Below are 22,649 nucleotides of genomic sequence, written 5' to 3'. Positions count from 1 at the left end.
GAAATCACTGTGGGTGATGTTGATGGTTGCTCGTGGTTTCAGAAATCGGCTTGCTTTTGTTTCTTGTTGATATGTCCTGTGACTGGGACATTGGGTGAGTGAGTGCTGACAGGGAGACTCCGAGGATCAGCGGGATCAACCCAGACTAGTAAGCAGGAAACAAGCTCCAGGACCGAGAGCAAGGACTGGTCTGTCGTGCAAACTGCACATTGGGCTCTTCTCTCCCAGAGCTGCTATGTCATAATCCTGGACCTTCCCCATCAGCCCTCACAAAATGAAGGTTTTTCCCTTGTTACACTCCCGCCATCTCTGTTGGTGGCTTTTTGCACAGGGCCTTAACCAGTGTCCCTCCATTACCAGGCTCTGGTTTGGTGCCCATCTGCAGGCATTCTGAAAGCCACTGGTTTGGGGGTTAGGGTTGCTAGGCATGGACATTGCAGGTATGTAGAGGAGTTGAGAACATGGTACTGCCAACTTGGTTATCACTACCAGACTTGATAGGTGCTAGGTGAATTCATAGAGGAGTTGAGAACATGGTCCCATTGACTGCCCACATGGCCTGTCCATGGGTAGGTGCTGGACATAGGTGTGGGAGTGTGGAATACTGTTCCCAAGTACCCCTCAGAACACCATTGGCTTTGACAGGTCCTGAGAGCAACAGGCATGGGGAGCTGTACCTGCAGCTGCCACAGGCCTCCCAGGCTTCCCCATGTCTCCTGCTCCTGCCCCCACTGGGAAGGGTATGGTGTGAGTTCTTCAGGTTTTCCAGGTTCGCATGGAATTTGGCGTGTGCTTTTGGGCATGTCTGCAGTTGAAGGTGATCATGGCATAATTCATGCCAGTGAGCGTAACGCAGGGCCAGGTGCTAGCCACATCCTACCACTGACTTGAGAGGTGCATCCCACCTCACTGCCTCCTTTTAATCTTCCCAGCACTTTTTAGCCTGGAACATTTCATCCCACAGCACTGGGGACTTACCAGTACAGATGCTGGAATAGGAGCAAGGCCTAGAAATCCACAGTTGCCCCGATTTCAGGGACGGAGCCTGGTCGGAAAGCAAAGGATGTGCATGTGTCTGCATGCCTGACAGGATACTTGGGTAGTCCTTTTGGGCGTGGGAGCGGCCCTGCTCCATGAGTTCCCAGCCCACTCCTGCTAATTGCTAGGTGCCAGTGATAGGTGTTGCTCAGATCCAGCAAGGCTATATATACCCTTTGGTGCTGTCTGAGCCCCAAAGCTGCACAGTAGCTCACCTAGGAGCCATGCAGTGCTATGGTGGGTCTAGGACCTCAATGGCGAACCTATGTCACATGTGCCAGCTGTGGCGTGCAAAGGCCTTGCAGCTGGCACGCGGGAAGGCCCACAATTAAGATATGTGGCGCGGTGGGAGGCGAGTGTGATACCAAAATCTTGTTATTAAGGTTTAATTGATGTGCTGGCATTTTGAGGAAATTGTTTCAGTGTTGTGCAGCAGTTTGGGCACTCGGGCTCAAAAAGGTTAGCCATGCAGTGCTGTGGTGGGACTAGGAGCTCACACGCTGTGTGCTGGCTTGCCCTGGGGTAGGCCGGACTCTTGTCTTCTTTCTGGGTGGAAATATGGGCTCTGCCTTAAGAATCAAAGGTTTGTGAATAAGGTGGGTGAGTGGATGTGATGGAAATATGCCCTCTGAAATGGTCACAGTGACCTTTATAGTGAGGCCAGAGAAAAGAATTTCAGAAATAGAAATGCAGTAGACTAACAGGACAAATGTCAGTTCAGCCTTTGGGCTGAGCTTTTCTGAGGAGAATGAAAATGATTCTTTTAACAGGAAACAGTACAAATGGTCAGTTGGGGCTTTTGGCTATTACAGCTGTTTCAACTGTTAACCTTATGAGAATTGGTGATAATATGCAGAGGTGTACCTGTGTAAAAGATGACATCCTGTTGGTGTGTACTGGTGTACCAATGTGAAAGATAACACACATATTAGTTACCAGCTTCTCACACCGTCACATCCGTCCATGCAAATCCTATAGCCACGGTCCCTTCACTTCTCCCTTACATGATAAATTTCAAGAAAACGTTGAAACATTCACAAAGAGCATGATTGCATTTCTTGTGTGCTCTTTCAGCAGAGCTAAATTCAGGATATAATTACTTCCTCTCAATCAGTTGACTCAACATATTTTCAAAAGAGGAAATTCCAAGGTTTTGAGGAGCACATCTGTGTTACGGGAAAACATTTTCTAAGCAGAAAAAGTCTGACTATGCAAAATAGCACGTTTTCAAGCCACGTTTGGGGTTTGTGCTTAGCCAGAACATGCTTTCTCCTATCAGATAGATACACAGATGTGCCAGGAACGTCAAAACTGCTTTAAACTCCCCCCCCCCCCCCAAATGGGGCCAGAGCAAGAGCACAGCAGGGAGGGTGCCTATATGCAGCTGACCCAGGTTTGATCCTCAGCATCCCATATGGTTCCTCTAGCCTGCCAGGAGTGATTCCTGAGTGCAGAGCCTAGGAGTAAGCTCTGAGCACTACCAGGAGTGGCCCCAAAACAACTCCCAAAGATTGCTTGGGCCTAGGTCTCCTTCAGATGCCATTCAGCCTGACTGGATGCTGTCCTCCCAGTGGGGATGCTGTGGGCAGCAGATATTCTGTTTGCCAGGTTCATTGTCTGCAGGGCCCTTGCATGGTTTCCCCCAACTGGGCACATTCATGAATGTTACATCCAAGCTTCCTCCCTCTTAGCTAAACATGAGGTGATAGGAACTAAGGAGTTAGAGAAAGTGTCCAATACAAATTCGACCCAAACATCAGGACAAACAAGGTTTGGGAGCTCACTAGTGCAGGCAAAAATTGAGCAAATGGCTCTTAATTCTACAGAAATTGTGTTTTATCTTCTTTTGCGGCTGGGTGGGCCCTACCTGGCAGTGCTCGGGCAGCTCTCTACTTGTGTTTGGGGTCACTCTTGGAAATGTTTAGAGGAACATACAGAGCTGGGACTCAAACTAAGATTGGCTATGTGTAAGGTGAGTGTTTTAACCCCTTGACTGCTTCCAGCATTGGTAATCTCAGATTGGATGCATATGTTTTAATACCAGAAAGGGGAAGCCAGCAATCAATCAAAAAAATGACAATTCAGAGATTATATGGGCCACTAGCTGGGAGTGACACTGTTATTTAACTATCCTAAACCCTCAGACCTCTTGAGAAATGTATGTATAAATAAGTGACAGTCAGTGGTGCAGGTATGGCAGAAACGGAGTATTTGAGCATTTGGCTTAGATTATTGCGTAGAAAAGTGGTTTGTGTTGTAAAGGGTAATGCAGTTACACAGGGTGATCTTTCTGCTGACACTGTCAAGAAACAGTTACAGGAAGTTGGCTCAGTCCTGCCTTGCAGTTTTCTAACCATGAATATGACTTAAGTATGTGACAGGCAACCACACAGCATTTTCCTGTAAGTAAAACCCATGGGTGGAGTGTTGGAAGTTTGGCATCTGGTCATTACTGTTCTTCAAGGTCAGTGGCCTTGAACATGATCTAAGTGAGCTTGCCCTTTATTCCCTGGGTAGTGTGAGCACCCCAAGAAGCCATTTCTCCTCAGATCTCCTTGAAGTTGTACTTGTTTCTGGCAGTTTCTCCCCAGGGAGTAAATAAAGTCCTGGGCATCATTTAGTGGGGCAGGTAGGGGTGATTGCTCACATCTCCAACTGCTTTTTGCTCAGTCTTGGGGTAGGGGTTTCTGGGAACACTCAGGGCACAGACCCAAGCCCAGAGCTGTAGGGTTAGGAGGTACAAACTAGTTACTCCTTGAACAAATGTTGAAGCCTAAGAAAATATTCTAATAAAATGAAATGTAGGTGCTGCTTTTTTTTTTATTATTATTTTTTGTCATGCAGCAGTGCTCAGGAACTCCTGGTTCTGTGCTCAGAAATCACTCCTAGCAGTCTCAGGGGACCCTGTGGGATGCGGATTGATCCCAGATCAGCCATGTGTGAGGAAAATGTCCTCCCCGCTGTGCTATTGCTTTGGCCTCTGATTCTTTTTTTTTTTTTGTTTTTTGTTTTTTGGGCCACACCTGGCGGTGCTCAAAGGTTACTCCTGGCTGTCTGCTCAGAAATAGCTCCTGGCAGGCATGGGGGACCATATGGGACACCGGGATTCGAACCAATCACCTTTGGTCCTGGATCGGCTGCTTGCAAGGCAAATGCCATTGTGCTATAAGGCCAAAACTACCCTAGGGAAAGTGATTTCACAGAACTAGCCAGACTCAGAAAACACACTTGCCTTTTTCTATCCATTGTCACATTTACACCCATCTGTGGGAATCTTAAAGAACAGCCAGGCCCGTGCTCTCAGCTCAGCCCAGTTGTGGTAGAGCTCTACAGATGTTACTTGCACGGATCATTTTTACTGAGCAGGATCCGAGCTCAGCTCAGGAGCACCAACGTCATTGCTGGCTTCAAAGTGCCCCACTCCCTGGTCCCAATTACTCTTCATGCCCCATGTCATGCTGTGCAGGTGGGTCTGTTTCTTCTACCAGGGAACAACTAAACTCATCCTGGTAGCAAGAAGTCAACTGTGTGTTCCTGTTTTCTCAGCCTGGGCTGGCCTCCTAGCATCAGTGCTCAGAACTCATCACAATGAGAATAACGTCAGTAATTCTGGTTATTTCCTGATTCAGTAAAAATATCCCAAGGCCAAGACTGTTGATTAGATAGGATCATAGATTCCTCCACATATGCTGGCACTGTTTCTTCCAGAATCTTTGGAATCTTTCAAGATGGTTCTCTATTGAACTTCCAAAACTCATACTATATTCTTAAAAGAAATGCCTGGGGACTTGGGGCAGAAGAGTACATTAGGCACACAGTTTAACCTTGAGAAGCACAACTGTAACCAGGCAATGACATGGAGTGGGACACTCCATGAGCACTGTGGACATCAGCTGGCACAGGATCCCTCACAATTCTCAGGAGCAACTGCTGGTGGAGGGCAGACCCAGTCACTCCTTACCTGCTACTTGCCTGGTTCTTGGTTCCTATTGACATGTTTCAGATCAGAGCTTCAGACTCCTAATGAAGTTGGAGAATATGCCCCTGATGTACGTACGAATGTCTCAGAAGTGAGAACCATGGTTGACCCATTTGCTATAGGCCTGAGGCCCAAGGTTGACCCATTTGCTACAGGCCTGAGGCCCATCTGGTACAAGTCTGAGGCCCGAGGCCATGACATCAGGTAGAAAAGTGACTGGCCCACTAGCTGCTAGAAGGAAGAGTGGCCTGGAGGGAGACATTTCTTTTCCAGGTAAATGTCTGTTCTACTTTAGTTTTGCACAGCTCCTGTCATTCAAATCCTCATCTCAGACAATAGAAATCCATCTTGGAAATAGCTTTCATTCCTAATCCATCTTTGTGTTTGATCACAAAATCATTTAATCCACTAGCTCATTGTAATCATCAAAATACAAAGCATTTCCTTCCGTGTTAAAAAAAGTCAAGTGCTTTTCTCTATTTTAGATTCCTTCTGAATACTAATGCCTAAGAGCCCAGATTAAATTCATCTAGGCTGTCACACTTGGCAAATGAAATATAAAATAGTTTCCTCCTATGACAACTTGCCCTTGACAGCAAATTAAAATCTTAATAAGGGGTTTCTGAAATACACTTGCATCTATATATGCTTAATCTCCTTCCTTAGAACTCACTGTCAAAACACAAATGATTTCTGCTTGGTAGTTCAGAAATTGTGAACTTTTAGCAATGTCTGCTGGGCCGTTGTTTCTGCGGGTTTCAATTTGGTGTACCTCTCAATTACCTTCAAAATCGGAAGTCTAGGAACCTTGTGAAAGTCACTGGATCAGTTTGTTTTTAAAAATAGACTAAGACCACATTTTTTCATGGCTGACTTAAATAAAAACCATGTCTATGATTCCCTACCTCCTAGTGATGCATGCAATCCAGACTTTCCCGTTTCTTATACTCATTTCTTAGCAAGGACTCAGTGCCCTGAAGAACAGACAGAGCCAGGACCAAGACATTGGGGTGCCCAGACCAGTTTCGGAGCACTGGATCTGAGTGTTGAGCTGCAGGGAACCACGTGCTGACATGTGGGAGCAGACAGGAGAAAAAGGCCCTTCTTGTGAGCCAGTATGATTACCTACTTAGCCTGACAGACTGACTTGGGGTATAGATACCAGCATCCTGCTGCTGTGGAGGGCCACTTTATTTGAAGAAGGGCAGCAGGAAGTAGCCATCAGAGGACTCGCTCTTTTGCTCTGGGCATTACAGACCTTTATATCTTCATGGTTCAGACAAAATATAGGAAATGGTTGAACTCCAAAATAGTGGCAGTGGATTCTAAGATTAAGTGTTTTTTCTGCAGCACATTCTAGTACAGTGTTTCCAGGTTAGCAGCCATCTGGCCCTAGCGTGTGTACTGGGCATGTGGGAAGGACAAGGGCAGGTTTGGGTGGGTCCATCTTCAAGACTCTAGGAGCTTTCGGATCCCTCACACTGGCCATGCTGTCACACCAGGAGAGAGGCCAAATATTTATGGCTTGCTCTTTTTTAATTTATTTGTTTGTTTGTTTATTTTGGTTTTTGGGCCATACTTGGCAGTACTCAGGGGTTACTTCTGGTTCTACACTCAGAAATCGCTCCTGGCAGGCTCGGGGGGACCATATGGGATGCTGGGATTCAAACCATTGTCCTGCATGCAAGGCAAACGCCCTACCTCCATGATATCTCTCCAGCCCCGGCTTTCTCTTTATATTTTAATATTATTATTCTTTTTTTTTCTTTTTTTTTTTTTTTTTTTGGTTTTTGGGCCACACCCGGTGACGCTCAGGGGTTACTCCTGGTTATGCGCTCAGAAGTCGCTCCTGGCTTGGGGGACCATATGGGACGCCGGGGGATCGAACCGCGGTCCGTCCTAGGCTAGCGCAGGCAAGGCAGGAACCTTACCTCCAGCGCCACCGCCCGGCCCCCATATTATTATTCTTAAGATTATTATCTTAAAATATTATTTTTATTTATTTATATTAAATATTTATTTAATATTACTATCTTAAGATAACATGGTTTACAGCACTGTTCAGGCTTATCCTTTTAGGATTCAAAGTGATTGTATGAATGAACTATTTTAATATTTACTTCTGTAATCTCTTGGTTCTTGGATTTAACTTTGTAGCATGGGAAAACAAATATTAACTAATGAGATGCTGTTTTCTGGAAAGATGGGAAAGGATTTCTGTAAGTTTTCACGTCAGAGCATCCTGGGTGCATGGACTCGCAGGCCCTGGGGGAGGCTTCACTCATCTTGACAGGACGTTTGTAAGAAAGGAGGGAACTCCTGTCTTCTGCCTCTGCTGCTCTTTGCTCCCCAGTCCCTGGAGAGAAGTTGGAGGGCCCCAGAAATGGGAGGTTCTATGGGGTGGGGGGATTCTGTCATCAGATTAGTGAGGGGGACTGAATGTGTTACTTCGTATGATTTTTCCATGTGGAAGGGCAGGAGCTTCTTCCTCAGTTCCGAATTTGTCATGACAAAGCTGCCATCAAGAAGGACCAGTGTGTCAGCTTGGGGAACAAGGGGACCCGGACTTTAATGCTATCTCATTCATATGCAAGGTACTGTGTGTTCATATCCTCACTCCAGAGACCCCACAGGGCCCTTCCTGCTCCTTATGTTCCCTGTAAGGTACCCTGTCGCTAATAGGAGCATAGCTCCACTCTAGAACTTGCATCTTCCACTCTAGAACCCACCCCCTTGTTCTCTATGAGATACCTCATCTTTGGTAGATTCAGAGTTCAGCTCTAGAACCTGCATGTTCTGCTCTAGAACCTGCTTCCCATGTTCCCACTGTTTCTCTAAGAACAGAGTCCATCTCTAGAACCTGCATGCTCTGTTCTAGAACCCACTCCCCACATTCTTTGTAAGACACCATCTCCGTTAGGAACAACTTGAAAACTTCAGAGGAAACTGATGTCTACCAGACAGCCCTGCCTGGCCTGTAAACGGTTTCTCCCACACTCCCCATGGGGAGACCTGGTGATGAACATCCTTCATGACATCTTTCTTGGAGAAAGGCGACAAAGATCTAAAGTGGGTCCTGCATCTCAATAGCGGAGACTCCAAGTCCACAAGGTCCCGGCCTGTTCACTTCACTTTCATGTTTTAGCTGAAGCAGCCGAACTCATCATCACAGTCTGGGCACAGGCCTGAGTGCCAAGCAGGAGCTGCTCTGCTTCGTGCTCCCAGTAGAGGGCACTCCTCACTCATGAGGGTGACAGTCCAGTCCGGGGAAGGTACTCTGCCCCTTCACTTCTCAGCCAGTGCTCCTGAGCTGGAAAAAAAATGCTCCACACCCGCCAGCCTTCCTGTGTGTGGTACCAGGGCCCAATGCCTCCGAGATGCTTGGTCAAAATGTGCCCATTCCCTGGCTTCAACTAAGGCCTGTTTCTGGGGTGTAGCCTGGTCACACGGGACACACAGGCCATAAGACACTGTCCATGACACGGCACTCCCTACTGGCCCTCCTCCAGATGGGGATTCTGGGTGTCTGAACACCAGGGACCAGGTCAGGAACTCACCACAGAAACATAGAGAAGCACCTTGTAGGATGCCCAGATCCTCGAGGACACACAAAGCCAGAGCACACAAGAAGGATCCACAGCCAGCGTAGAAAGCACTGTGTGTGTATGTGTGTGTGTGTGTGTGTGTGTGTGTGTGTGTGTGTGTGTGTGTGTGAGAGAGAGAGAGAGAGAGAGAGAGAGAGAGAGAGAGAGAGAGAGAGAGAGAGGACTCTACCTATACTCAGTTGCTTATACAAGAGGAACATTGTTTTCAGGGCTCCTTTCTTTTTTTTTTTTTAATATTAGAGATGCTTACATATCTCTTATACCCAACAGAGTTATGAGTTTCGTCCTGGACCAAGTTGATGAACCCCCTGACCAGAGTTCTCCATCGCTAAGCCTGCAAGTTTGCTTCCTCTAAGTGGCACCTCGAAGTGAAATCATAAAACATACATCTTTCTCCCAGTGCAAGTGATTCATGAAATAATAATACCTTCTAGGCGTACATGGCAGGATGTGGGCAAATGGCAGGATTTAAACACACACACACACACACACACACACACACACACACACACACACACACACATTCCCCACTCCCCAGCCATCAGATACATTTTACTTCTTGAAACTAGGGGGAAATGACACTCCCAAAAGCCTTAAAGAAGTTTCTCTGTTCTTTCCTATTAGCCTCCAAATTTAGAATTAGTACAGTAAATCACGGGCAAAATAAAAAGGATGTGAATGACAGTGTGGAAAATGCTCCTTTACTTGTCTCATCGGAATCATTTTGCAGTTTAGGAAGCAAGAGATGCTGGTGACTAAGTCCATTAGGAAATGTTTCACTTTTTCCGCCACATGGAAGAACTTTTTGAATCTCTTGCACAGTTGAACTCTCTAAGAGTATGATATTTCCAATAACCAAACATTATATTTTGATGAACATAGTAGTGAACACAGTAATACTCATAATTTATTAATTTCATTAGCATCTGAGCTCTAAAGGTCAGCTATTTGGGCATTTATCTCTATACTGTGTTTAATCCTGAACACCAAATATGGTTCACAAACTATATAAGAAATATTCTTGAATACCGGTCATGGGTTAAGTCCTGAGTACTACTGGATATGGCCTCAAATCCAAAAACTAACATATATACAGATATGTGCTTAAACATTTCAAATATTTTTTAAATTAGTGGACTACTCAGTTTCCTGGTTTGTCTAGCACTCAGCTATATAATTTAGTATTTGTTTTTAAAATTTAGAGGAATAAAGAGAAATATTGACCCTAGAAGAGGGAAATCATAAAATCTGTGGTTGTCATAATGGTCTTTAGGATGATTCTTTAAAATAGGGACTACTTCACTTCCTCCAAATAACATTTATTATGATACAAACAATCTCTTGATTCATTAAGGAGGCATTCAAGGATTGTTATTTTTTTATAAAGTTTTTTTTTTATCAAGATTCCATTAAAATAAAGCGGCTTTTCCGGCCTGTGTCATCCGTCAGGTCTGTTAGCAACTTTATATTGATTTGCAAGAAGGGACTCCATTAGGAAAACCTTTGTAATTACTCGTGTTTAGGAAGCTTTTGAGACATCAGGAATAAGCCCATTTCCACCCTGCTGGGAGAGAGGACTGATCATATGCCGAGACTATAAAGGCAGAGATATTTCCTTTTGTATGAGTTTATGGTTCATTAATTAAAAAAAAAAAAGTAAAAGTCAGGTTCACCTTGTTCCTACATTAAAAAATAAACCTTTAGCGACTTAATTCTTTTGCTTTGTGATGTCACTCTTAAACACTATTTAGAAAATTGAAGAGAAACAGAACTGATATTGTTGGATGTAATCTAAACATTCAAGTGGATTTTAGACTGGAACTCATAGAGAGATAGTTAATGTATGAATCTTAGGTCTTTCCAGACCTTGAAAGTCTGCCACTGGGTAGAGACCACAAATATGTTGGGGGAGCATAGGCTTTGCAGACTGAAGGCAGCTTTGAATTCAGATTCTAGTGATTGGTGAGGTGGGGTGCAGTGTATAAAAGCAGAGAGACCTGGTCCAAGGCACAGACTTCAACAAGCAGTTGATTTCATAGTTATTGGATCCCTGCCCACATACTGGCTAGGACAGGGACTACCTGAGAGTAATCTGGAATGTTCTAGGCTCAGGTGCGGAATGACACAATGTGAGCATGTGAGGATGGAGATGTGGTGCCAGCACAGGGACATAGCCCTGTGAAACATCCATACAGGGTCTGCATTCAGTGTGAGATTCATTGTCTCCAGCAGCAGGAAGAAAGACACTTGCTAAAAAAGTCAGGGAAACTCTTGACTTCTGACACAGCTTTGGGGTGCAGCGTTCTCCACGGACCAGACTGAGAGCTGCGAGTCATACCCAGTTTTGCTCTCTGGGGCTTGAGAACTGAGTTAAAGAGGTGGATTTGGCCCTCGCCTCATTCTATCCTTGGTTATGCCCCTGGCTGACATTGTGATGCATCTGTGTCTCACCTGGTAGATCGGAGGGCACCTGAACCAGTAATATTTGCTTTTGACAACCTCTGTGCTCCTAGCCTTTGCTCTTAGCATCTCCTTGCTTCCCCATAGCCCCAAGTGAATTGCTTTTCTGGATCCTTCCAAGAGGATTTTGGAAGGAAAAGATACCTTAGCAGTGTTTTCACGGCTCATTCAGCAGAGCCACCGACTCTTGGATCCTGGAACAAGGGATGGATTCTCTGTTCCCTTGGAAATGAGCTAGAACATCTTCAAACATATGTCTAGGGGCCGACGGAGCCAGACTTCCAGGAGCTGTTGAGTAACTCATTCCTGCCTCATGTTACCCAAAGGGAAGAGCTTTCTCCAAGTTTTTTTTCCCCAAGAATATATACTTATTGTTTCTATCTACTAACAGACTTTCCCCATTGACACTTGAAATCAGATTAGCCCTCTCACGAGGTACTTCTGGGGGTTCCTGTTTCTGAGTTTCATCCAGTCCCCCATATGAGTAACACAAACTTAAACATATGTAAGGTGCTTGACTTCGTGGCCTTAAGCTTCTTGCAGGCAGTTCAGCCTGGGAAGGGTGTGAGAACTATGAATTAGGGTGTAAAGTTTGCATTTCTTATATGTGCCAGTAAACTCAACCATTTCTAAAATATGTCACAGTATCTCTTTAGAGATATCTGAGACAAACATGAACGCATAAAAGCTCCTGATTATTCATTAATTTTAGACTATGACCATGAAATATGACCATTATGTCATCTTACAGGAAGACCAGAAAACGATGTCTCAAAACTTCCGGAGGCCAAAGGAAGAAACTATTACCTCAAATAAAAATAAAAATATTTCCTCAAAAGGAAAGGTCATGGAGGCTGCGAACGAGACAATCTCGGAGCTACCAGCAGGTGGCACTATATCCCGCCCTTTCACCCTCCATCCATCAGCAGGAAGATGAGCAGAAAGTGACATTAGCTTCTTGGTTCTAAGTTTGATGCAAATATAATGGCCCAGAAGACCATTGCGTTGCACTCTCTAGCGAAAGAAGCTGTGATAGTGGCATCAGAGTGACAACAGAACTTTCACTTGCCACGGCGCACTGAAACTGTCTTTGAAGAAGTGTTGATAGTGGTTTGGAGTCATGGTAGGCAATGGCTCGCATTAGGAATCAAATGGGACCTCTGAGCCCTCTATTGAAAGCTGAGCAGACTGAATCTTTTTAATCTGAGGAAAAATTGATTGGGGGGGTGGAGAGTTAGCGGTAGGGTGTTTGCCTTGAAAGCAGCCGATCCAGGACAGATGATGGTTCAAATCCCTACATCCCATTTGGTGCCCCATGCCTGCCAGGAGAGATTTCTGAGTGCATAGCCAGGAGTAACCTTTGAGCACCAAGTGTGACCCAAAAAAAAATTATTTGAGGGTCATTTCCAGTGATGCTCAGGAGACTCGGGAAGGTCTGGAAATGAATGAAACACATTAAATGTGTCTTGGGTCTAAGATTCTTGATACTTGAATTAGCTGGGGCAAGCCTGACTGAAAATCTCAATCACATTGTGTTCAATTCTGTTGATCCAGCAACTCTGTTCCCTCCACTCTCCAATACCATTTCCAGGCCAGGAACTGAGATGGGGAGATGGTGTTGGATCAGGGTAGTGGCAGACTCTTTTCACTTAGTATTTATCTGCAGAGTCTTCCTTTCTCTTGTATGAACACATATTTCTCCACAGAAATAGCATTTGGGGAGATTGCTCTGTCCTGATTCCTTTACTTAATTCCCTGTGGGCATTATTTTATGAATGGGGTTCTGTTTGTTCGAAAACTCACTCTGGGAATCAGGCTGTAACTCCCCAAAGCACCCCACTCTTCAGATTCTCCATGCTCTGTATTCTATCAGGCTGGGACATGCAGGAGGTGGCACTGTGTCACGTGGCTGCAGTCACCAAGGGCAGTGCTGATCACCATGGGTTCCATATTCTGCCTTGATTTTCCCAGACGACTCTAGGTCTGGTCCCCCAATATGTTCTCCCAGAAATTCCCATGGGAATTTCACAGTTCTTTCACTATCTGACTCCAAACTCAGCAGTTTCTCATTGTGAGAAAGTGGGTGCTCTTGGGTTGAAGTGTTTGTTGTTGGGCAGGCTAGGAGGAAATTTTCCAACTGGGCCCCTTAGCCCCATTCTTCTCAGGTGTCTGCATCTACCACTCCATACGATTGGATTTAAATCAGGGAGCACACCAGCCCTTGAATTAACGTGCCCTTGCCATATAGAAACAGAATCTGATAAAGTCATGGACTAACCTATTTGCTCTGTAGGACCTGGGGAATGAGTGCAGAGGAGACAGCTGGAAAATGGAGTGAGAGAGAGACAAGATAAAAACAGAGACAAAATGAAACAGAGTGACAGAAAGGCAGAGAGACAGGGACACAGAGAAAGAAAGAGCAAGAGAGAGAGAAGGAGAGAGAGAAAGAGAAAGGGAGCGATGAGCCAACAAACTTCTGGACATCTCCAGCAAAATCAAATCCAAGCCCTGCAAATTAACCATGAGTCAGTCTAATTGATTTACCAGATGAATGTTCCCTCCCAGAAGCCAAGTAATTTCATTAAATGGCAGAATAACTGCATTGGAGGTTGTTGAGAGACAAGCAAAGCTCTCCCGTGTCTTAGCTAATGGGCTGCCCGCCCGACCCGACTTCCTTCTCAGAACTTGTATATCTATTCCCCCCTCCCAGCCATGGATTAAAAATGTCCACACAGCTGCTGGATTCGTTTGCACATCACAATGAAACTAAAGCACCGTGTGATGTTACTCCTGTCTGAGCACTCTCCGAAGAGCCGGGAGTGACTGACATGATTTTTCTCCTTGAACATGCAGCTGCTGCCTTAGCACTGAGCATTTCTTATGCACCTCAATGTGTGGGCTTCAGTCATGTGCCTACGAAGAGGCCCAGCCTAGGCTTCTGTGTCCACAGCTGATTCACTTTTACGTCTAGCCTGGAGGATGTTCTGGAGAGTTCATTGAAGGCACTGAGTTCTCGGCACAGACATGAAGTTTAAGTAGCTGTGATGTGACCATGTCCCAGAGATGTCAGAACCGTCTGGGTCTTCCTGAAGCCTTCTGGGCTTTGCACAAGTGCTTTGTTGATTCCTCCCACCCTTGGACCTAATTCTCCTGTTTTGAGGTTAAACATGTCCCTGAGTGCCCCAAGTGTGAGGTAGGCAGGGGCAGCTGCTTCCTGCAGAAGGTCCACTGCTTTGTCGCCTGCAATGGCTTTGCAGAACTTTTTTCAGAACCCCAGCCACTCGTTCTATCAAATCAGTGCAGCAGGAGCTGCTCTAGTCTGCTGCCTTCTCCACCTGTGCCCCCGATTTCATGGGCTAGCAAGGCTGCTGAGTAGTGTCCACGTATCCCATGTTGGAGCATCTGTGGTACCTCAGATGGAATCCAGAAGTGGCTTCTTGTGGCGCCTGGCAGGCATTTCCATCCACAGATTTTTTTCCTCTTCATTCCTGGGCATGACCCTTGACATCTTCCACCCCAGGGCATCACTGGTCTGTCCTGGGGCTCCTATTCCAGCCCCTCAGATGTACCCAGACCACCCCCTCACCTTGCAGCTTCCTTGTGCTCAGAGGTGCCTCCAGGCTGGGATGCAATTGTTCCCCTAAATCCACTTGTGCAGATCAAAACACACCTGTATTCAGGCCTCCTCACAAGTTCCTGTACCTGCTGTATGATCAGGGCCCTCAGCTGCCCCCTTTGGGTCACAGAAGCCTTTTGGGGGGGGCAAAAGTCTGGGTTCTGGCTGTGAGGTTGTCAGAGGTACATATGGCTGACCTGAGTTTGAACCCTGGCATCCTATATTATCCCTTGAGTCTGCCAGGACTGATTTCTGAGCCCAGAGCCAGGAGTAATCTCTGAGCACCACTGGGTGTGGCCCAAAACAAAGCAAATGTGTGTGCATGTGCTGTGTAAATATGTATGTTATGTGCATGTCTGCATGCATATGTGTGCATGTATGTGTTGGCAGCTTTTGACTTCTATACTAGGGAGGAACAAGACAGCCAGAGGAAGCAGCCAACTGAGGTCTCAGCCCATAGATCTTTGAAAGATCCTGTGACTTTGGCCTCTTGCTGCTGACTGGACATTCAGAGTCAGCTGAGCATGGGCCCTCGTGACTGAACTTGAAATGAAACCCAGGCCCTGGTATAATCTGACAACAGGGAAAGTCCCTGGCCGGAATCTGCTGTGGTCACAGGATGGTGCCCACACGGCCCCATGTGGGTCCCAGCTCTCAGCATTCTTTTTCTTTTCTTCAGGGTTCAAGTTATTTAATGTAATGTAATTTAATTTATTTAATTTAATATAGATGCTAATGACAGAAGATAGTTCAGAACGTGAAGCTTCAGAGTACATACATTTACTACATGAGTAATGTAAGTAAATTCTGGAGTAAGTTTATGGAGGGAAGCAGCAAGAAGAAAGAATGAAAAGAAGATGGATGAGATCATTATTATTAATATTATTTGGGCAGTGTCAGAACCAAACATAGGGTCTCATACACTGACTTTTTTTTGTTTTGTTCAGGGGTTCTGGGATTACTCCTAGCTCTTTGCTCATAGATCACTCCTGGAAGACATGGGACATATAGGTTGCTTGGGACTAAATCTGCGTGGGTCAGTTGAGTGAAAGGCAGGCATCTCACTGTACATCTTACAATACTGTTCCAGTTCCACATATACTCATTTTAAATTAACCTGTATTTTATATCTAAGGAGCACACATCATCTTCATATTTAAAACAACTAAAAATAAAATCACTGTACATTTGACATGTACAAACAGAGCTGGGTTCTGAAGGCACAGCCCCGAGAAACTGAAAGAGGGTGCCAGGTGTTTCTGCTGCTCCATCTACAAAGGGAGGTCTCGGGGCATAAAACAAAGGGCAGGTACCCTCCCTGGGGTGCCCACAGCCACCCACATCTCACCAGGCTAGACCCACCCTCGGATCTTCCAGCTTTATGAGTTTGAGTCATAGAATCTTTGTCCATCTGTCCCCTTTGGTCCATGCCGTCCTGCTCTGATGACTGTCTGCCTTTGTGACAGCCCATTAGGCTAGAATGGGACAGAGGTTTGCCGAATGCAGCTCTACTTAGCTCCCTGGCTAAGCGTGCAGAGGTAGGCAGCTCCCCCGAAGGCTTGGGAAGCACCCAAAGGTGCCAACCCCATTTATTAACTGCAGGGACCTGATTCAACACAATCAAGCATGGAGAAATGCTCCTAGATCACTGCTCCTGCTCCTGATTCTTTTCATCCATTTATTTTTCTTTTCTTTCTTCTTTTTTTTATATCCCTAAATACTTATGTGTTAAAGCTATAGGAACTCATATTACAAGTAACTTTAAAATTGTCCCATTTGTGTGCTGCTTTTAACAAATGACAGATAGCTCTAATGTTCTCTTTGTAAAAAAAAAATGTTGTTTGAGCATATATTCAGCTGACACTGTGTAAGGCTTATATATTCTTATGAGCCCTATATTATTTATTAGTAACTATGTATTAAGGAATTTTGCTTATTTTACTTCATTCCTTTGCAGCATTCTCATAGGTAGGTGATAGCATTTTCTCTTGTACATTATAATCATTTATCTAATTATTTACCTAAGCTTTTAAGTGGCATAATGCCTTTTTTAGCCTAGCACTATAACCAGAGGCCCAGGCTCCAAAACGAGGATCTGGTGAGACATGGGTCTGGAAGCAAATGTTGACGCAGAAAATAATCCACACAGTGAAAGTTTACAAGAATGGATTCAGAAAATCCAACACTCAAGCCAGGAATCCAACCACACAAGCCTTCTGCTTCTAAGAAGGAAAGCAGCTTAGTGGAGGAAGACCGAAGAATGAGCCTTCATCTTTTTTTTTTATTTCAACATAGAATGATTGGTATTGAAAAGGATATGAAATAACTTTCCTTAAAAAAATATTTTGAGGAAATATTAGTTTTTCTTTTTCTTGATGTTTAAGTGACTCTCTCATGGGAGTCATGGCGAGCTTTGCTCCATCAAACATGGGCAGGTCAGTGCACTGGCCTGAGCATTTGTTGCTATTTGGAGCCCTGCTGAAAGGGGTGCCCCGAGACCAGCCCTAGAGATGCTCAGAGGAGGAGGTGGTCTTTGGGAGTCAACCTCTGTCAAATTGGACTCTGGAGTCCTAATGGTAGCACTGTTTCTTGAACCAGGGGAGTCACTGTAAACATAAAAGTTTCTAGATTTAAGTGCCAGAGATATAGGACTGTGGAGGAGGCACTGGCCTTAGATATGGCTCATTCTGGTTCAATTCCGGCCACCACATATAGTCCTCTTAGTATCACCAGGAGTCACCTCTGAGCACAGAGCCAGGAGTAAGGCCTGAGCACTCCTGGGTGTGGTACAAAACAAAACAAAGCAAAACAAAAGTCTATATATTTAGATGTATCCCCAAACTAGAAAATCAAATTAACTCTTGATACATTTGCTTAAAATAAAATATAGGCAATAGATCAGCCTTGTTTATTAAAAAACAGAGCTTTATAGATTCCTAAGTATTTTACAAAATAGTATTTTATTTTATATATACTACATTTCTTAAGATTCTGCATATCTTTACTCAGAGACATCAACTTCTTTTCAGTTTGAAAATTCTTTCTTAAAAAAAATAGTTCTAAGAACTGGATATATAGTATAGCAGGGTAGGTACTTTGCATTGCATTCAGCCAACCGGTTTGATACCCAGCCTCCCACATGGTCCCCTCAATATTGCCAGAAGAGATCAAAGCCAGGAGTAAGCTCTATGTACTTCCAGGTGTGGCCAAAAAAATATATGAGCAAAAATAAGCCAATTGTAAACTTTTAAAGTACTACAACTATTTTATCCATGCTTAAATATTTCTAAAAAAGCTTGCCATCTTCCTTAGTATTCATTTGTTCACTTTCTAAATAAGGAATCTCTATAATTATTATTCTAGTAGAAATTCTTTGTTGTTTTAACATATTGCTTTCATTCTTAGGTTCCAGTGGAAAATACTTGTTCATTCAGAGATTAGTTTCAGCAGTAGCTTTTATACTACAAGTTAAGCTAGTAGTTCAACAAATGTGGTTATGTTTAAAATGAGGTCTGTTATTTATTGAACAAACAACTGTTCAATCACTCGGGCCTTATAGGCAGAGTGATGCAAGCACATTTGGTCAACCATAGTGGATTTCAACCTCTTTAACGCATCTTTGAAGTCTATATAATTCAAGAAAAATAATTTAATATGAAACATTTTCCTTATTAACTCAATCATCTACACTCCTCAGGGAGAATGTTTGACATTTTCACATCCAGTTATATAAATATTATGAATGTTTAAGTGAATTTAGATCTGACATTAGTGTTCTCATTGGCTTTGGCTGAAAAAAAACAAAACAAAACCATGATATCTATGTCTGGTGGAGAGAGAGAGAAGAGGTGAAGGGTGTGAGCCAGAGGAAAAGGACCATTAAGTAGGGAATCTCAAAATGCTGCCTCTTGGGAAGGGAGCAGGCTGCAATTTTCTCCCAAATTAAAAATTAATGAACAGCTCTACCATGACAAAAGAAAATTTCTCAAACAATTTATAAATACTCAAACTCAGAAAGTATAATTTTCTTATTTTAATAATAGATTATGATCTTAGTTAGTCAAATGCATTAGGTAACTAATTAGGTTCTAATGTTCATCTTTAGGACTTACTAATAATTTACTTACTGATAATTTAATATGGCATGCTATACAGTCTGAAAACACACATAAACTTTTATCAGAACACAGGACTTATGAGTGCTATTAATATATCATCGACATTTCTCAGAAGTGGCACCCTGATTATTCCATGAACAGCATCCACTATTCCATGTTCACTCTTGCAGCCACTGTGTATAGCCGAACTATGTCCACCATCAAGTGTCTCCTCCAGGAATAGATGCTTAGGCATGTGGGTGAGACTCAGCAGGACTGAGTCTGCCTCCATAACTCCTGGGGTCCAAGAATCATTCCTTAAGGGCCATGGGCCACTCCAGGTCAAAAGATTTCCACACAGGACAGAAGTGGTAGCACAGTGGTAGGGCATTTGCCTTGCATGCTGCTGACCCAGAATGGATGAAGGTCTGATCCCTGGCACCCCAGGCCAGGAGCGATTTCTGAGTGCAGAACCAGGAGTAACCCCTGAGCACCACGAGGTGTGGCCCCAACAAACAAACAAAAAATTTCCATACAATTGTATTGACGTTGTTCAATTAATTAGGGCATCTAAGTTTCAATTAATAATAATAAATAATATCAACATAACAGTTAACTACAATTAATTAATAACAAATTAATAATTAGTTCCAAAAATTCCATTTATCTTTATGTTGCTTTAAGCACACGTGTTTAGTATTTATGTGTTACAGAAAGATATCAGAGAAAACAGGAAAGCCAATTAAGGAATTTTCAGCCCTAGACTTGAATAGGCACAGAATTTTATGTCCATCTTTTTACTGTGCTATAATAATGCGATGAGAAAGCATTAATAAAAGCAACAAGACAAAAGTATTTGCATTGATGTGCCCTTCTATGGAGGAAATGAAATTCACACTCAGGTGGAAAAAACTGATGCAAAATAAGCCAAACTTCATTGGAGTTAGTCCATGTATACTTTCCAGGGATAACCCAAGATACAAAGTCAATATATTATAGAGACAACTTTATCTTTAATTTAATTTACTTTAAGCACTGTGGTTTGCAAAACTATCAGCTCACACTTTTGTGCAAAGCACATTCCAGCATCACCCCCCACTGTTCCCCAGAGTGCCACACCCTCCACTTCTGAGAGTGTTCATTGGGTCTGTCCTTCACCTTCAGACCAACTTCCTTCAGCGGGATCTCTCCAGACTCATTCTCAGAGTTGCAAACTGCATAATTAGATCTCTTCTTGAGGATGAGGATATTCCATTGTATATGTATGTATGTGTGTATTCATGTACCATGGTTGCTCTATCTAGTCATCTGTTCTTGATCATGGGTTGACTTGGGTTATTGGGAACAGAGCTGCAGTGAGCTTGCAAGTGCAAATGTGTTTTCTGAACAGAGACTAGGTCACATGGGTGCTGGATTCCTGGTTCTGTGGAAATGTTCATTTTGTTTTCCAGAAGGGCTGAACCAGCAGTGAATAAGACTCCTTTTTACCCACATCCTTGCCAACATTGGTTATTTTTATTTATCGTGGTGAATGCTAGTCTTTTCCACAAGCAGTGAATGAGGGACCCTTTCCCCGAACATCCAGACCAACACTGGTTATTTTTTGGTTATTTATTTATCTATTGTGCTGAGTGCCAGTGTTTTTGATGTCTCATTGTTTTGATTTGCATTTCCTGATGATTGGTGAGGCGGAGTAGTTATTTATATGTCTTTTTGGCCATTTATATTTCTTGTTTGAGGAGTTTCTATTCATCTTCTCCCCTTCCCACTCCATTTTAGATTAAGAAGAAAAAAGTATGAAGTAGGGCAAGGAAAACCTCTTCAACAGTGATGGGAAAATGGGCCATTCATATGCATCAGTGACTTCAGACTCTTTTCTAATACCACGCACAAAATTTAAATCCAAATGGATTAAAGACCTTGATATGAGACCTGACTCATAAGTTATATTTAGGAAATCATAGACAAAACAATTCATAGCATTGAAGCCAGAGGTGTCTTCAATGATTCATTGCTATTGGCCAAGCAAACAGAAGCAAGATAAACAATGGGACAATATCAAGCTTCTACATTGCAAAAGAAATGATGACCAGAATGAAAAGACACCCCCACAGACAGGGAGAAAATATTTGCCCATCACTTGTTTGATAGAGGATGAATGGCCAAAAGAACATAAAACACTGGCAGAGCTTTGCAAGAAAAATACTAACCAACCCATTTAAGAATGGGAGAAGAGATGAAGAGTATCAGGTCTCTTTAAAAGCCTGGGCTAGCTTGGCTCATGGCCATAGTGTACCAGCCTCTGCACTGTCTGTTTGTGACCTGTCTGCCCCTCTGAGTCATTTCTAGCTCCACAGAGACCGTGACATTGGAATAGAGACTGCCCCAATACTGCGTCATCCTGCCCGAATTCTTCTCTTAATGATGTCTGTGAAGACCCCCTTTCTGAAGAATGAAGCCCCTGAGGTACAGGAATTATTCTTATAACAACTTTTCAAGGAATTTTTCAAGTAGCAGTAAAGGTCACAGAATCAGGTTGTAAGGAACCCAGTTTCATGTGGTTGCTCAACATCTCTCTCTCTCTCTCTCTCTCTCTCTCTCTCTCTCTCTCTCTCTCTCTCTCTCTCTCTCTCTCTCACACACACACACACACACACACACACAACACACATACAAGATTTTGTGGTGGTGGTTGGTTCGATTTTATTTACAATTTGCCACAGTGCAAAATTACTAATATGCTAACAAATGAACTGGAACTATTTTAAAAATGGAATCTTAGGTCCATCCAAAATTTCAAAAGGACACATTGTGTAAACATTCTAGAAATATTTTCTGTGTTGCAATTTTTCACATTTAGAGTTAGCCTTACCCAAAGTAATTTCAATGAAAAAATTTTTTTGGCCAAGTAAATTCAAGTCACAGTGGAGAAGGAAAGGCAATCTCTTATGGACTGTCATCTACCAGGCTGGGAAAACTATGGTCTCTAGCTAAGAAATTGGTGTTGCTCACAGGCAGTTGAGGAAAATGTTAATAATTTAAAATATTACTTAGCTCAATCAATCCAGCTTTTTCATTATCTATGAGGCCTGTGATCTTGATAATTATATACAAAAGGAAACATCAAGTCAGTGATGAAGAAATGATCAATATGTTGGAAAGCCCCCAAAAATGCACCACACAGAGGCCTGATATCATTGTGTTAGAAGCAATTTCACAATAGGGACATAGAGATTTTCTGGCACTTTCTGCTAAATGACTCAACCATTCCGCTCTTTCAGGTACAGGTATATCTCAGGGATCAACATTCCTGAGCAATGTGTGAAGGGGAGAGAGAGCCCAGACATAAGGAAAGTCCCTCTTAGAGCTTGTACGACAGATGAAGAGGGACCTCAGACATTTGATGTGGGCATGGACTCCTGTTTCTGCTCAACTCTGGGTTTCTGGTTACTGAGTCATGAGCACAGAGGATATATCTGTCCTCAAATATCTGGGCTGCAAGGTTCCAGGCTCTACATTGCTCCCCACAATAAGGTGTCTGTTTTTTTTTTTTTTTTTTTTTTTTGGTTTTTTTGGGCCACACCCGTTTGACGCTCAGGGGTTACTCCTGGCTATGTGCTCAGAAATCGCCCCTGGCTTGGGGGGACCATATGGGACGCCGGGGGATCGAACCGCAGTCCTTCCTTGGCTAGCGCTTGCAAGGCAGACACTTTACCTCCAGCGCCACCTACCCGGCCCCAATAAGGTGTCTGTTCATATTTCTAGATACTTCCTCAGTGAAGCCATAATGCTCGGTACTGGAGACTTATCTAGCAGAGCAAGTTGAAATTTCGTCAGCACCTTTACTTTTTGAA

Source organism: Suncus etruscus, chromosome 7, assembly GCF_024139225.1.
Source record: "Suncus etruscus isolate mSunEtr1 chromosome 7, mSunEtr1.pri.cur, whole genome shotgun sequence".
NCBI lineage: Eukaryota > Metazoa > Chordata > Mammalia > Eulipotyphla > Soricidae > Suncus > Suncus etruscus.
The sequence above is the reverse complement of the archived record's forward strand: the minus strand, read 5'-3'. Positions refer to the sequence as shown.